We start from the raw sequence: 14,414 nt of genomic DNA on the forward strand, positions 1-14,414 counted from the left end.
CGTTACCTAAGAGCACCGAAGTCAGTGCACTCTAGAGTACAGCCCCCTACCATACAGGCAGAGGGAAGCGGAGACTCTCCAGTACGCTTTGTCACGCTACTCAGGGTAAAGATCCGACATCCAAATTTGGCGAACGGTCCTCTACGGCTAGCTAGGTCAGCCAGCGATCAAAGAGACTCTTTCACAATCAAGCCCCGGCAGGCACCTCTCTGGTGTGAACTGTCCGTGCGCTTGAATCTCAATCGAGATACCGCAGTTGCGCCACCTATATAGCCATTAGAGAAACTGTATCAACGTATGGAAAAAAAGTATTTCTTCAGTCGCAGGTATAATTATCAGCGCCCTCATGGCGTGCCTACATGCTAAATGAAGTTAATTTTTTCTCATTACGTACCACTGGGATGAAGTTACTGGGAACTAGACTTAAATACCGAGTTCCAAAATGTCGTTCACGGCTGACACCATCCCGCAGTCAACAGAATTGCACACTGTGGAGCCACAGTCAAGAGACACAAGGAGTCGCATTCTGTATGTTCAGCGTTGAGCTTTTCTTTTGTTTGGGGTGGTCAATAAACACCATGGCAGCCACAGGTAGGTAACTGATTATCAGGCCACTAACTGTAAAATATGGAATACCCTGTTGTCATACTCTTCATTGGTATATTTCACCATCAAAATTCAATACTTCACACTGTGTCTCACACCACATCCACCTTGAAAAAGTACAGATTCTTTACTGCCCTGCCCGATCTTGTACAGATTATTGAGTAGGCTAATCGATCATCTAATTTGTCGCTTATTGAGCATATCTGCGATCCTACGGGAAAAACAAATACCTCCATATTAGCTTCCAATTAGCAATCGGATTCTCAAATCAGCAAATGGAGAGTAATGTCCTGAGCGATTCATGTTTGCAAACACAAGTCACTAGACAATGCTTCATTTAAACAGTCGTTATTTTTGAAACGTTGTTTTCGTTCGAGTCCACTACAACAGCAGTTATATATATATAAATGACTGACGTATAATGTATTTACCCACTTAGGGTGGCCCCCGTCGGAGGTTTGAGTCCTTCTCGGGCATTGGTGTGTGTTGTCCTTCGAGTAAGTTTACCTTAGATTAAGTAGTGCGTAAGCTTATGGACCCATTACCTCGGCAGTTTGGTCCCATATGACCTTATCACAAATTTCCAATTTTCCACATAGGGTGATTGTAAATTGCGAGGATATCAGCAAGTACTTAAAAATGGCTCACTGTGGAAGTCAGCTGAACACACGATATAAATAACTGTAACATCACAGTGTGTGTTGGAAAAGGAATTGTCCTTTAATAAGCAAGAGGCTCTGGCGCTCAATATAAGAAAGAAAATAAAATAAATTACCTTCCATTATGTGCTTTTGGGAGTTCTAACCGATATTCATTTTCAGCAGCATAGCTCCTTCATAGAATTCCTTTCATTTCTTTATGTCTCGAATGTCCATCGGCATTACGAATTGACAGACGTCTCCAAGCCGGCCGGAGTGGCCGTGCGGTTCTAGGCGCTACAGTCTGGAGCCGAGCGCCCGCTACGGTCACAGGTTCGAATCCTGCTCGGGCATGGAAGTGTGTGATGTCCTTAGGTTAGTTACGTTTAATTAGTTCTAAGTTCTAGACGACTGATGACCTCGGAAGTTAAGTCGCATAGTGCTCAGAGCCATTTTTTTTTGACGTCTCCAAACTTCTATACTGTAAACAAAATACGTACCTTCGATACTCAGTAGCCATTAAGCGATGTAAAGTGCTATACGTGCAGCTGTAGCCTGTCAATGTTGTTGTGTCACAAATCGCAGTGGAGCGACATCTTTAAGTCAAGTGTTAAAGACAATCTCCAGAATGTTTTGAACATGAGAAAAATGGGGTGGCTCCCGAAAGAAAAAACAACGACGCGTGGACATCAGTCACGACTGGGTTGAAATCTAAATTATTTGAAAAATCTCCCAAGGTGACAAGACTTATTAACGTACGACAAAAGCCGGCCGCGGTGGTCTAGCGTTTCTAGGCGCGCAGTCCGGAACCGCGCGACTGCTACGGTCGCAGGTTCGAATCCTGCCTCGGGCATGGCTGTGTGTGATGTCCTTAGGTTAGTTCGGTTTAAGTAGTTCTAAGTTCTAGGGGACTAATGACCACAGTAGTTAAGTCCCATAGTGCTCAGAGCCATTTGAACCATTTTTGAACCGTACGACAAAACCACAAAGAGTAGAAATTCACACGTTGTGTCAACACTTTGACGACAGAACTGACGTTCAAGCCAGTGTAAGGCAAGTGTTGAACTACATCCTAAGGAATGACTATTCTTACAGTCTCTCATTGTTGAATGAACACACTGTGCGTTGCACTGAAGTAGAGGGAGGATAGGCAGAATACAGGAAACATTAAAACCACCATCTGAAATTTTTTATGTTTTTATTAATTCCGTCCTGACAGTTTTTGGACTGACGGGGCTCGCGACAGAATATGTGAGATTCGTTACATCTAATACCAAGCAAGAGTAGACAAAAGTAATTTTGAATGCGCAACATATTGGGCAAATAAGTCCCATTGCCAATTTAAGTGGTGGTGTAATATCGATGCATGAATGTAATTTCATTATACCGACGATTTGACGATTGTTGCGTCCTCAAGAAAGCAATTGAAGCGTAATATGTTCATCTCTGATAATTTGTAATCAGACTGAACGTAATGAAAACAGTAATTGCAGACAATTCTCACCTCGGTAACGGTGCAAATGAAAGGCAAAAGGCCGCCTTCATGTACCACTATAAGATGGTCGCTCATGTAGAAATACCGCTTTAGAAATGCCTATGGTCCGTTCGCTACATGATGGTGTATCTGTGTATAGCTGGACACGCTATTGTACAGCACTTGTATTTGTAGTTCTCTGACTCCTATAAGCAGGATGTTTCTAGGACAATCGACAAGGTTACAATTACCATATGAATACAGACAGAAACTTGGAGTAAATTGCCGGCGAAGGTGGTCGAGCGATTCTAGGTGCTTAATTCCGGAACCGCGCGACTGCTACGGTAGCAGATTCGAATCCTGCCTCGGGCATGGATCTGTGTGATGTCCTTAGGTTAGTTAGGTTTAAGTAGTTCTAAGTTCTAGGGGACTGATGACCTCAGATGTTAAATCCCATAGTGCTCAGAGCCATTTGAACCATTTTGAACCTGACGGACGAGAATCCACTATATGGTCAAATTCGTCACGTACGTTCTCGAGGTTTGCAGTACACCCGAAGTTGTTGGAAGGAGAGGCGCTTGACGGTGTCTTTTCCAAACCTCCGCAAAAGCATATCAGGTGGCCTTGGAGACTAATGGCAGAATGCGTGATCCGTACGCTCCTCACGATCCATTGTTGAGAAAGCTCGTTAAAACATGGTCTTATATGCATGTGCCACTGAAGTAGTATTCAGTGAAAAATTAATTGACATAGCAGTTGTGGAAAGTGGCAGATCTGCAACATATGCGGGTACGTGATTGCTGTACCAATTTCTTGGGAAACGGAGCTCAATATATGTTTCTTTGATATATCTCTTCCGTGCGTGACTACAGTATGCGGCTAATTTGTTCCCCGCAGTGCTACATTCTGGTGATACCCAGAAATACAAATCGTGGGCTGAGTTGTATATGGGAATCTGGATTCAGGAGAGAGGCGTGCTAGGGAAGTCTGTGCAATTGTGCAAAGCACTTTGCCACGGTGACGCAGCGCTCAGTGCATCTGTCCATTGAGCAGGCTACCAAGGTCCGAATCCTGACCCTGGTACAAATTTTCATCCGTCTGTTCAGTCTGCGTCTGTGCATTACAAATCTAATCATTGTTATTTATTAGCATCATGAAGGGCTTGGAGGACTATTAAACATCAACGTCGACGCAAAGACGACAGAGGGCACAGTCGCAATGCCTAGCTCTCGAACAAGAAGCACGAGCAGTCTTCTGTGTTCTACAAACAGAACACTTTTAGATGCGCCCTTTGTCTTGAACGGACCCACAGGGAAGTCGATTCATTTCTCCTTTCCACAAACAACCAATGCCGTCGTCGATTTCACTTAACTGTAGGGGGTTAAACTGCAATATTCCCTAAATTATGAATATCCACTATGCAACTAAGTGAGAGCTAATTTTTTAAACTTTCTAGGCAGATTAAAATGGTGTGACTGAGACTCATAAATCGGGCCTTCGCCATCATGAGCAAGTACTCTCCCGACTGAACAAACAATGTAGCACTTATGCCATGCCCCCATAGCTTTACTTCCGCCAATACCTCTTCTCCTGCCTTCCAAAACGCATGAAGTGCTGCATACCTTTGAGGCCTAGTATTCTTGCGTGATAGGATACAGCGGAGAATGTCGTAGCCACAGTGTGGCGAATTCTGGAACAAATTTTAACCCTGGGGGGTAGCATGCGCTGATTCTAAGCTTCCCTGACAGATAAAAACAGTGAGTCGAAACGTGACGGAAACGTGGGTCCTTTGTCTTGCGGACCTAGAAAAGCTCACAGCTTCGATCCCAGGTCCACAGACACAGTTCAAAAAATGGTTCAAATGGCTCTGAGCACTATGGGACTCAACATCTTAGGTCATAAGTCCCCTAGAACTTAGAACTACTTAAACCTAACTAACCTAAGGACATCACACACACCCATGCCCGAGGCAGGATTCGAACCTGCGACCGTAGCAGTCCCGTGGTTCCGGACTGCAGCGCCAGAACCGCTAGACCACCGCGGCCGGCACAGACACAGTTTCAACCTGTCATTTGTGACGTCTGTCGTGTCGAGAAAGAGCTAATTCGAGGGCAGAGTGGAGAACTGTTGCGTTTCATGAGGAAAGTTGGTTGCGCCTCGGCGATAGTAGCTGCCATGTGTTGCTTACGAGGCCAGCTGAGGGCTTGTAACCAACCTGTCTGCGTGGACCTGGAGTTATGGTCTGGGGTGCCGTTTCTTATGACAACAGGAGCACTCTGGCGGTTATCCGACGCATCCTGATTGCCAGTCTGTCCGTCATCATAGAGATTCGACCTGTCGTGCTGCCATTCATGAACAGGAAGACGCTGACCACATACTGCTATTGTTACCCAACATGCTCTACGGAATTTCGACACAGTGCCTTGGCCTTCTCGACGATCACCAAATCTGTCTCCAAGCGAGCACATACGGAACATCTTTGGACGACTAATCCAGCGTCATCCACAAATCCACAACCGGAGTTAACTGTCCCTTTATGCCCCGACCAGGTGCAACGGACATGGAACTCCATCGCATAAACTGACAGCCGGCCCCTGTACAGCACAACGCAGGCACGCTTGCGTGCTTGCATTTCAACATTGTGACGGTTACACCAGCTGTTAATGTTCCAGCACTTTACATTTGCAATGGCCGTCCTCGCGCTTACATTAGCCTGTGACCTTGCAATCACTTAGATATGCTTCCCAGACAAATGTATTCCCGAAATTTCACTGTTCTTCATTAATTATTTTTTGATGTTTGCAATTTTAACAGTCACAAACAGTCATATTTCATTAATACTTTCGGTCTCAAGTGGCAATTATCTTCTGATCGGATAATTCACTAGTTATGAACACCCAAAAGTGTTACAAATGTACATGGTCAAAGCCTTTTTAGGACAGTTGAATTTTCACTACACGTGATCAATCAGATCTAAGGATGTGACCGAGACTAGTGGTCAAAAAATGGCTCTGAGCACTATGGGACTTAACATCTGAGGTCATCAGTCCCCTAGAACTTAGAACTACTTAAACCTAACTAATCTAAGGACATCACACACATCCATGCCCGAGGCAGGATTCGAACCTGCGACCGCAGCAGCTGCGCGGTTCCAGACTGAAGCGCCTAGAACCGCTCGTCCAACGCGGCTGGCGACTAGTGGTCAAGTATGACTATTTGCTGCTGAGACTGTTATAATAATTTTTTTTGAAAATTTGAAGAGTTGTGGAATCCTAATATTTACTTAATATTTAATCCATTATTAAAACTGAGAACGTGTATTGGTAAAAGATATAGAAGTTTCTCACATTTACGGTAATCATGTTTGGAGGCGCTTAAGTGTGATGTTATTTTTGGACACAATTTTTTCAGTGCTTTCATAACTTTCCAGTGTAGCCTAGCCAGATACAAAATCAGTGCTTTTACGAGTAATAAACATCCCTGTTTCTGAAATGGATCGACTGCAAGGTGTGGTGTCAGTAGCGGAAGTAGCATTCGCCAGCCTAAGGGCAGAAGAGAGGGACTGAGGGAAAGAGACGGGGAGAGATTGAGAATGCCAGAGTGACGAGAAACAGGAAAAGCCAGAGACAGATAAAGTTAGAGCCTCGCGTTCTCAGATTGAAAAATGAGATTGCTCCATGCCCTACTTTTAGAAGTTCCATTACCGCAAGCATTCGCGTAGTTGATCGGCGAAGCTTTAATCGAAGCCCGCAGAGCGGTGTGCCGTAATTGAGAGTGGTGTCGATAGTGTGGCCTAGGGGATGGGGGCAACCCCCTCCCCCTCATCCCACAGCACGGCAGGCCCGGGAGGAGCTCAGCGCGCTATTGGCTCACATATCGGAAATGTGTCGGCCCACTACACAACACTTGCGCCCTGTGTTACTCGTCAATGGAAATTACCCCGCTGATTGCATCACACACTCAGGTAATCTCATTCTTCGACGGAATAAACAAGAGCAATTCTGGCATGCACCTCTGTCTAGTCGAAGCGTCCCAATGCCTATTTCAAATTAGTTTGTACGCTGTATACGGAATATTAGGTCACAGTGTGAAGACCTAGGTGAAATGGAAGGGTTCTGAAATATTTTCAGCATTTGATGCCACATACATGACCTTTATGTAGCCCTGAAAGACTATCGTCAGAGTTTGTGCGCATACTCTACTGTTTATTAGCGAAAACTGTTTATTTTACGCAAATCAGTCATCAGTCGTAAAAATTACCCTAACACTTACCAGCAATTTGTGCGTTATGGGGGCAGGGGGTGGGGTGTCGTGTTAGTATTAATGATAGATGGTAATTATAGTATTGAATATTTTCATATTATGGATTTGCTGTTATTTTTCTACTCGTGTTGTATTAAGCGGTCACAGATGGCGAATCATTATATCAGGAAGAGATCACCTTAATCATAAATAACAAGATATTGCATCAGCAAATGAACACAAGAAAATCCAATTGTTTCTGACGCTCACACAAATAAAAGTGTGACATTACCATGAGCGCTAGCTACAGGTAGGATGACCAGTCGAATGGATTGCAGCTTTTCAGTTGAAAGTAAAGGACCAGTACGAATGCATTGGAGATGCTCAGACAATAAGACATTCAGCCTTCAGTTGCTAGGTTAATTTTTTTTAGTTTACCGAGGTTTCGATGCCAATAATGGTATCTTCTTCAGAACCTGTAAATTAACCCTTACGGACATACACTGAACATTGAAATAGATCATCAAAATGGTTCAAATGGCTCTGAGCACTATGGGACTTAACATCTATGGTCTTCGGTCCCCTAGAACTTAGAACTACTTAAACCTAACTAACCTAAGGACAGCACACAACACCCAGTCATCACGAGGCAGAGAAAATCCCTCAGCCCGCCGGGAATCGAACCCCGCCGGCCGAAGTGGCCGTGCGGTTCTGGGCGCTACAGTCTGGAACCGGGCGACCGCTACGGTCGCAGGTTCGAATCCAGCCTCGGACATGGATGTGTGTGATGTCTTTAGGTTAGTTAGGTTTAATTAGTTCTAAGGTCTAGGCGACTGATGACCTTAGAAGTTAAGTCGCATAGTGCTCAGAGCCATTTGAACCATTTTTGAATCGAACCCGGGAACCCGGGCGTAGGAAGCGAGAACGCTACCGCACGACCACGAACTGCGGACGAAATAGATCATCAATCTAATGATTTCATAATAAGGAAAATCGTGATACTTACAAAAATTAAATTATTTTGAGGGTCAAACATTGGCCATGTCACAGAATAAAACTAATACAGAATAAAGGCACATAATCATAAGATTATGTCTGTCAGTACTAAAAACAATAAGAAAAACGTAGACGTCCGAATTATTTCCTGTTTTATCTACTGTTCCCATCATTTATAAAAAAATGTGACATCATTCGAAAGATTGTCCAAGAAATTAGCTAACAAATAACACACATGTACGTCTTCAGGGGAAGCTAGTCATTTCGACTGAACGCCGTTTTCTTGATATTTCATCTTTTTGAGGTCGAGAACATTATCTACATGCCACATTACAATGAGAGTCTTGAACCTCTACAAATATAGATGCTGTTACAAACATATATAAGGAAATCACAAAGAAAATTTACTCGTCTCTACTGTTAACACTTAACGATACTGATAATTATTATGCATACTAAACAAGCCAAAAATTCTAGCGAATAGTAACTGTTAACAACTTATTGTACCAGAGAATTAATTAAGCACTCCGTCTTCAGGCCACGAGTGGCCTACCGGGACCATCCGACCGCCGTGTCATCCTCGTTAGAGGATGCGGATAGGAGTGGCGTGGGGTCAGCGCACCGCTCTCCCGGTCGTAAGATGGTATTCTTGACCGAAGCCGCTACTAATCGGTCGAGTAGCTGCTCAATTGGCATCACGAGGCTGAGTGCACTCCGAAAAATGGCAACAGTGCATGGTGGCCTGGATGGTCACCCATCCAAGTACCGACCACGCCCGACAGCGCTTAACTTCCGTGATCTCATGGGAACCGGTGTATCCACTGCGGCAAGGCCGTTGCCAGAGAATTAATTAACGAAAGTGGAATTCGCTTTACAAATTACGATAGGGGTGTGCCGAGCTCTTTGTGTGGTATCGATAGCTACGATGCCACGGCGGAGGTTGGAACTACGATACTGACACCGACGACAGCGCCCTCTAGCAGGCGCTGTCCGGCTCTACGAGCTCCACTCCAGATTCTGCCCATTTGATCAAGGGCAAACGGCCGGGACACTTGGATTCAGCTTCGCATCTCAGGGCATTGTCATGTATTACCCTTGTTGCTTAAGTAAAGGTGGTTTTAATTCACACTGCAGTACCGAGAGATTTTCACTTTTCCCTGCTCCTACTCACGCGCCGCCTTCCAGGCGGGATACAAAAGCTGGCGATGAGGAGGGGATCAGTTTTTGTATCCCGCCAGGAAGGCGGCGCGTGGCCAAGTGTCCCGGCCGTCTGCTCTTGATCAAATGGGCAGAATCTGCAGCGGAGCTCGTAGAGCAGGACAGCGCCTGCTAGAGGAAGCTGTCGTCGGTGTCGGTGCCATAGTGCCAACCTACGTCGTGGCATCGTAGCTATCGATACCACACTTTGTTTACTGATGTGCCCTCAACCGAGAATATGAGCCAGCCGTTTCGCGCACGCGCTGTCTACTGCAGCCGCTGCAGGGGTGTGCATTTTTTCAGTAATCTGACGAGCTACGAGTTTGCCAATTTTAATACTCTTTTTTAGCAGCTAAAATTTTTACACTGCGTTTCATTCAGTGTATACTTCCTCTACCAGAAGCTTCAGAGGACGTTTGGACACGTCGAAGTGGACCGTTCCCTTGTCAGCTAGTCCCCTGCAGTCAGCCGCAGATATTGACGTGGAATAAACGTGGTGCACACATCAAACGAGTACGTTAACATGTTGCTGCGGCCAGTGAGGCAGCCATGGACTAATGTCTCTGTGATATCAAGAGCGTTACGTTTTGCCCACTGGTCGTTTCGAAGAAGCACTGTGTTGTGCCTTCAAGAAAATGAGCTCCCGTTTGAACACCTTATTTAAACTAACGCCGACCTCTGTGGCCGAGCGGTTCTGGCAACTTCAGTGTGGAAGCGCACGACAGCTACGGTCGCAGGTTCGAATCCTGCCTCGGGCATGGATGTGTGTGACCTCCTTAGGTTAGTTAGGTTTAAGTAGTTCTAAGTTCTAGGGGACTGATGACCTCAGATGTTAAGTCCCATAGTGCTCAGAGCCATTTGAACCATTTTAAACTAACATTCCGCTACCAGAACATCGATAGGAACACTGTGAATCATACGAAGTAAAAGAACGTCGTATTCTCACTTTGACTTTTTTCTTAACGTCATTGTGAGTTGTCTCCGAATAATGTAAGACGAAAAATATTCATATTCTCTCAGCTGTGTTAAGGCAAAGGTGATCTGTATAACTAAACAATTTTCTTTTTATAGCTGTATCAATATCTAAAGAGACGCGAAAGCCAGCTGTTAAATAAATTAGAAGAGGGATACCTTAAGGGAGAGATTACTTATCCTTTAACTTTACAGTGTTTCTCTTCATAGGAAGTGGATGATAGCATGTATACGACTCTTTAATTCGATTCGTTCTGAATAATAAATAATTATTTAAAAATTGTCTGCGCACAGCGTATTGTCACGTACATTTCCTAAACATACTTTTTATGTTGTATATTTCCAGATCTAGAGAGGATGTTTCATGAACGGTGACGGACGTTTTCCAAAATACATCAGGCCAATTACATATCTCGTTCTTCTATTTCAGCATTTCATTTCACTTTTATTATTGCGAAGCACAAATCAGCGTTGTTACCACTGTTTAAGATTGATACCAAGGTTTCGTTTTCCACGGTGAATTCGCTTATCGATTAATGGTACGTGCAACAGCAATCAGTAAGCGTTGTCTATTTCATTTTCCAGGAATACAAACCAGCCATTTACAGAGTAACTAACATATGATATAATGATATATATTCAAATCGTATTGCCATTGCTTTTGTGATGCACCCATTAGACAGCAAACATTTTTATGTGCACTGCATAGTGTGAGCAGATTTAATTATCTTCATCATTTTTATTTGCTCTTTACAGCCAGAAGAAGGATAGATTACAACAGCCAAATACATACGCTTGTTGCATCCACGGCTAAGGCCTTGAGAAATTATAGTTCCCTAATGAGAATTGATGGACGTTTTATATCCACACTTATTTGCACACGGTTAAAAATAAACCAGTAGCAGAAATAATTGTATTTCCAAAAACTATATGTAACAAGTTGCTGTAATTCTCTGGGAAATAACTCAATAAACTATGTTAGTAAGTAACAGTGCTGACGTTTACCTGTCTGAATAAATAGTGCTTTTATTTATTTTTAGAAGTTGCAGAAAAATGAACTTTATCTGAATACCCTGCACGCCAACCATTGCCACCAAAGTTTCAAATTCATATTACTGAAAAGCACATACACTATGTACCAGCTTAATCACTGCAAATGGATTTTCATAAAAGTACTAATTTGGTTTACCCTAGCCATCGTTCGTTGTGAAAACGCCTCCTTTCCTGGACTTGAATCTTTCGTTGCTTGAGCTGTTCCATTGCTGTTCCTCACCTATAAGACTGTTCCACGTGACAATGATTTCAAATTATTATATTGGAACTAAGCGTACTAAAAATCTAACGAATAAGTCGCTTTCACTCAAAACAGTGGTTTTAGAATTCCATGCCACAATCTGTAAAAACGGAACCCTTACGGGATCACTCCGTCGTCCATCCGTCAGTCGTCCGGCTGTTAAGAACCATTTTCTCAGGAGCGGATAGACGTAGCGAGTTCAAATTTACGTTCATTTTAAGGTCTTTGTATCCTTGACAATGTGAAAATCTTAAGCTTGTAAGTCAAGGAAATGAAAAGATATGGCCATTTATGTAACATATATTGATATTCGAATATCCATTCATCAAAACTTGTAGGGTGGTTCCCGTGGACGTGGAATCATAAAGTTCGGGAAGAAACAAGTATTCACAATGCGGGTAAAGGAAAAAATCCGAAAATTGCAAAAGAGTCGGCCATTTATGTGATATTTTTTGACATCTATAAATTCATTCTTCTCGTTTACGTAGAAACATGAGGTTTTATAAGAAGCGAGATTTCACAGTACAAGGAAAGTAAAAAGATCTGAAAATTGTTAAAAGGCTAATTACATCACATATTTTTTTTTTCATTGGAACTTATACTGCAATATCATCCATCAAAAGAGTAATAGATGGGCATTACTGCAAGCAAGAAATGTAAGTTGTAGTCACGTTTTAATGTCAAAGTGTTTTATTAAATCTACTGTATCTACATCTATAAACTGACGTCTCCTGCTCGCTTCTTTTCTACATCTACATGGATACTCTGCAAATCACATTTAAGTGTCTGGCAGAGGGTTCATGGAACCACCTTCACAATTCTCTATTATTCCAATCTCGTATAGCGCGCGGAAAGAATGAACACCTATATCTTTCCGTATGATCTCTGATTTCCCTTATTTTGTTGTGGTGATCGTTCCTTCCTATGTAGGCTGGTGTCAACAAAATATTTTCGCATTCGTAGGAGAAAGTTTGGAATTTGTGAGAAGATTCCTAGGCAACAAAAAACGCCTTTCTTTTAACGATGTGCAGTCAAAATCCAGTATAATTTCTGTGACATTCTCTCTCACATTTGGAGATAATACAAAACGTGCTGCCTTTCCTTGAACTTTTTCGATGTAATCCGTCAGTCCTGTCTGGTAAGGATCCCACTACGCGCAGCAGTATTCTAAAAGAGGACGGACAAGCGTAGTGTAGGCAGTCTCCTTAGTAGTTCTGTTACATTTTCTAAGTGTCCTGCCAATGAAACGCAGTCTTTCGTTAGCCTTCTCCACAACATTTTCTGTGTTCCTTCCAATTTAAGTTGCTCGTAAGTTTAATATCCAGGTATTTACTTGAGTTTACGCCTTTTTACATTAGACTGATTTATCGTGTAACCGAAGTTTAACGAGTTCCTTTTAGCAATCATGTGGATGACCTCACTTTTTTGTACATGTGGGCTAGTCTGCGAAAATATTGTAGAGATTTTGATGAGGTCTTGGAGTTCCTGGGAGGGCGAGGAAATTTTTTCATCGTTTGGCTGTGTCAGTCGAGTATTTTATTTGAGGACGATAAAGGAGCGAATCAAAGTAGTAGAAGGTATCATGCGGTGGAGAAGCACGAAGGAGGGCATTAGGATATAGCGATGTTTCGGTGCCTCTCCTGTACAGACATACAGTCTGTGGCGTCTTAAAAGCAGGGTGGCTACACCGGGAGATGCGAGAACGCAGCTAGTGGCTGCTGCGGTGCGCCCGATTTCATTACGGTGGCCAAGGAACCAGGCGTGGCTACGCCGTAGCCCTCTGGGGTCGTGATATTGTCGCCCTTGCCTCCAGGCGCAATCCCTCCCTGCAGCTGTGAGGATTCTTATGACGTGCAGCAAAGCAACAAAAGGGGCTTTAATCCTTTTCGTAAGGACGACTAGAGCAGTCCGCAGAGCCACGGCAAATAAGCATCAGTTTTGCCATAGGAAAATCGTTTGTTAAGGCCAAAAAGCTTAGGGTGAACAGAAGAAGTGGATAACATTTTGGACACATCAGCTAACGAAGTAAATTAGAACGCAGTGATTTATCAGCGAGTTCCGTTTCAGAATAGTACAGGAAACCCCATTTAGGAAACAGTTACCGAAACATTCATACCGTTATATTTATTTTACTCTTGTATTACATTTGAGATTGTCACATACGTACTCTTCGCTATCTTCTCATTTCCTACAGCTCCTAGTCCCTCCCATTAACCAGCACCAGCCAAGTACCGGGTGAATCAGAAAGAAAGAACAGATTTCAATTGCTTACTACAGACAAACTATAAGAGACACAAACACACTGCGCACGTCACTGCTGCGTAGACGAAGGTTGGAAGTTTACACACAGATGGCCTGTTTTTTTTTTTTTTTTTTTTTTTGTGTAACAACAAAGCGACTGCACTACAAGACAAATCACTTTGTGTGTTGAAACTTGCGTGGAATCAACTCATTGTTCACGTGAGGCGTGCATTCCGCCTGCGATTAAGCAAGAAGTCGCCTCTGCTCAGGCAGATTTATGTCTGTCGGATAAGATTCTTGTAATTTGGTTTCACAAGCAAAGAAAAGAACACTGGTCGGCCATGCACGCCTGATGAAAACGTTGAGCCTATCCGAGGTGCGTTCAGACGGACCCATCGAAAGTCCAAAACACGGGCAGGCCGTTATCTTCAACTTCTTCAAACAAGTGTGTGGCGTGATCTGAAACGACGCCTGGATATGAAGCATTGTAAGTTGCACTTATTGCAGCAATTGGGTCTCGGTGAACATTACAAAATGTACGAAATTTGAATTTCAAATGGTTCAAATGGCTCTAAGCACTATGGGAATTAACATCTGAGGTCATCAGTTCAAATGGCTCTGAGTGCTATGGGACTTAACTTCTGAGGTCATCAGTCCCCTAGAACTTAGAACTACTTAAACCTAACTAACCTAAGGACGTCACACACATCCATGCCCGAAGCAAGATTCGAACCTGCGACCGTATCGGCCGCGT

The 14,414-nt window shown here is 43.4% G+C and overlaps 1 protein-coding gene and 1 pseudogene across 1 annotated transcript in view; one reads left to right on the forward strand and one right to left on the reverse strand.

Annotated features, from left to right (window-relative positions):
* LOC126203490 (acid sphingomyelinase-like phosphodiesterase 3a) overlaps positions 1-14,414 on the forward strand; it is a 1,221,386-nt gene that overhangs the window by 977,645 nt on the left and 229,327 nt on the right. The window lies entirely within an intron of this gene.
* On the reverse strand, positions 8,679-8,796 carry LOC126212709 (5S ribosomal RNA; annotated as a pseudogene).

Source organism: Schistocerca nitens, chromosome 1 (genome assembly GCF_023898315.1).
Source record: "Schistocerca nitens isolate TAMUIC-IGC-003100 chromosome 1, iqSchNite1.1, whole genome shotgun sequence".
Classification (NCBI taxonomy): Eukaryota; Metazoa; Arthropoda; class Insecta; order Orthoptera; family Acrididae; genus Schistocerca; species Schistocerca nitens.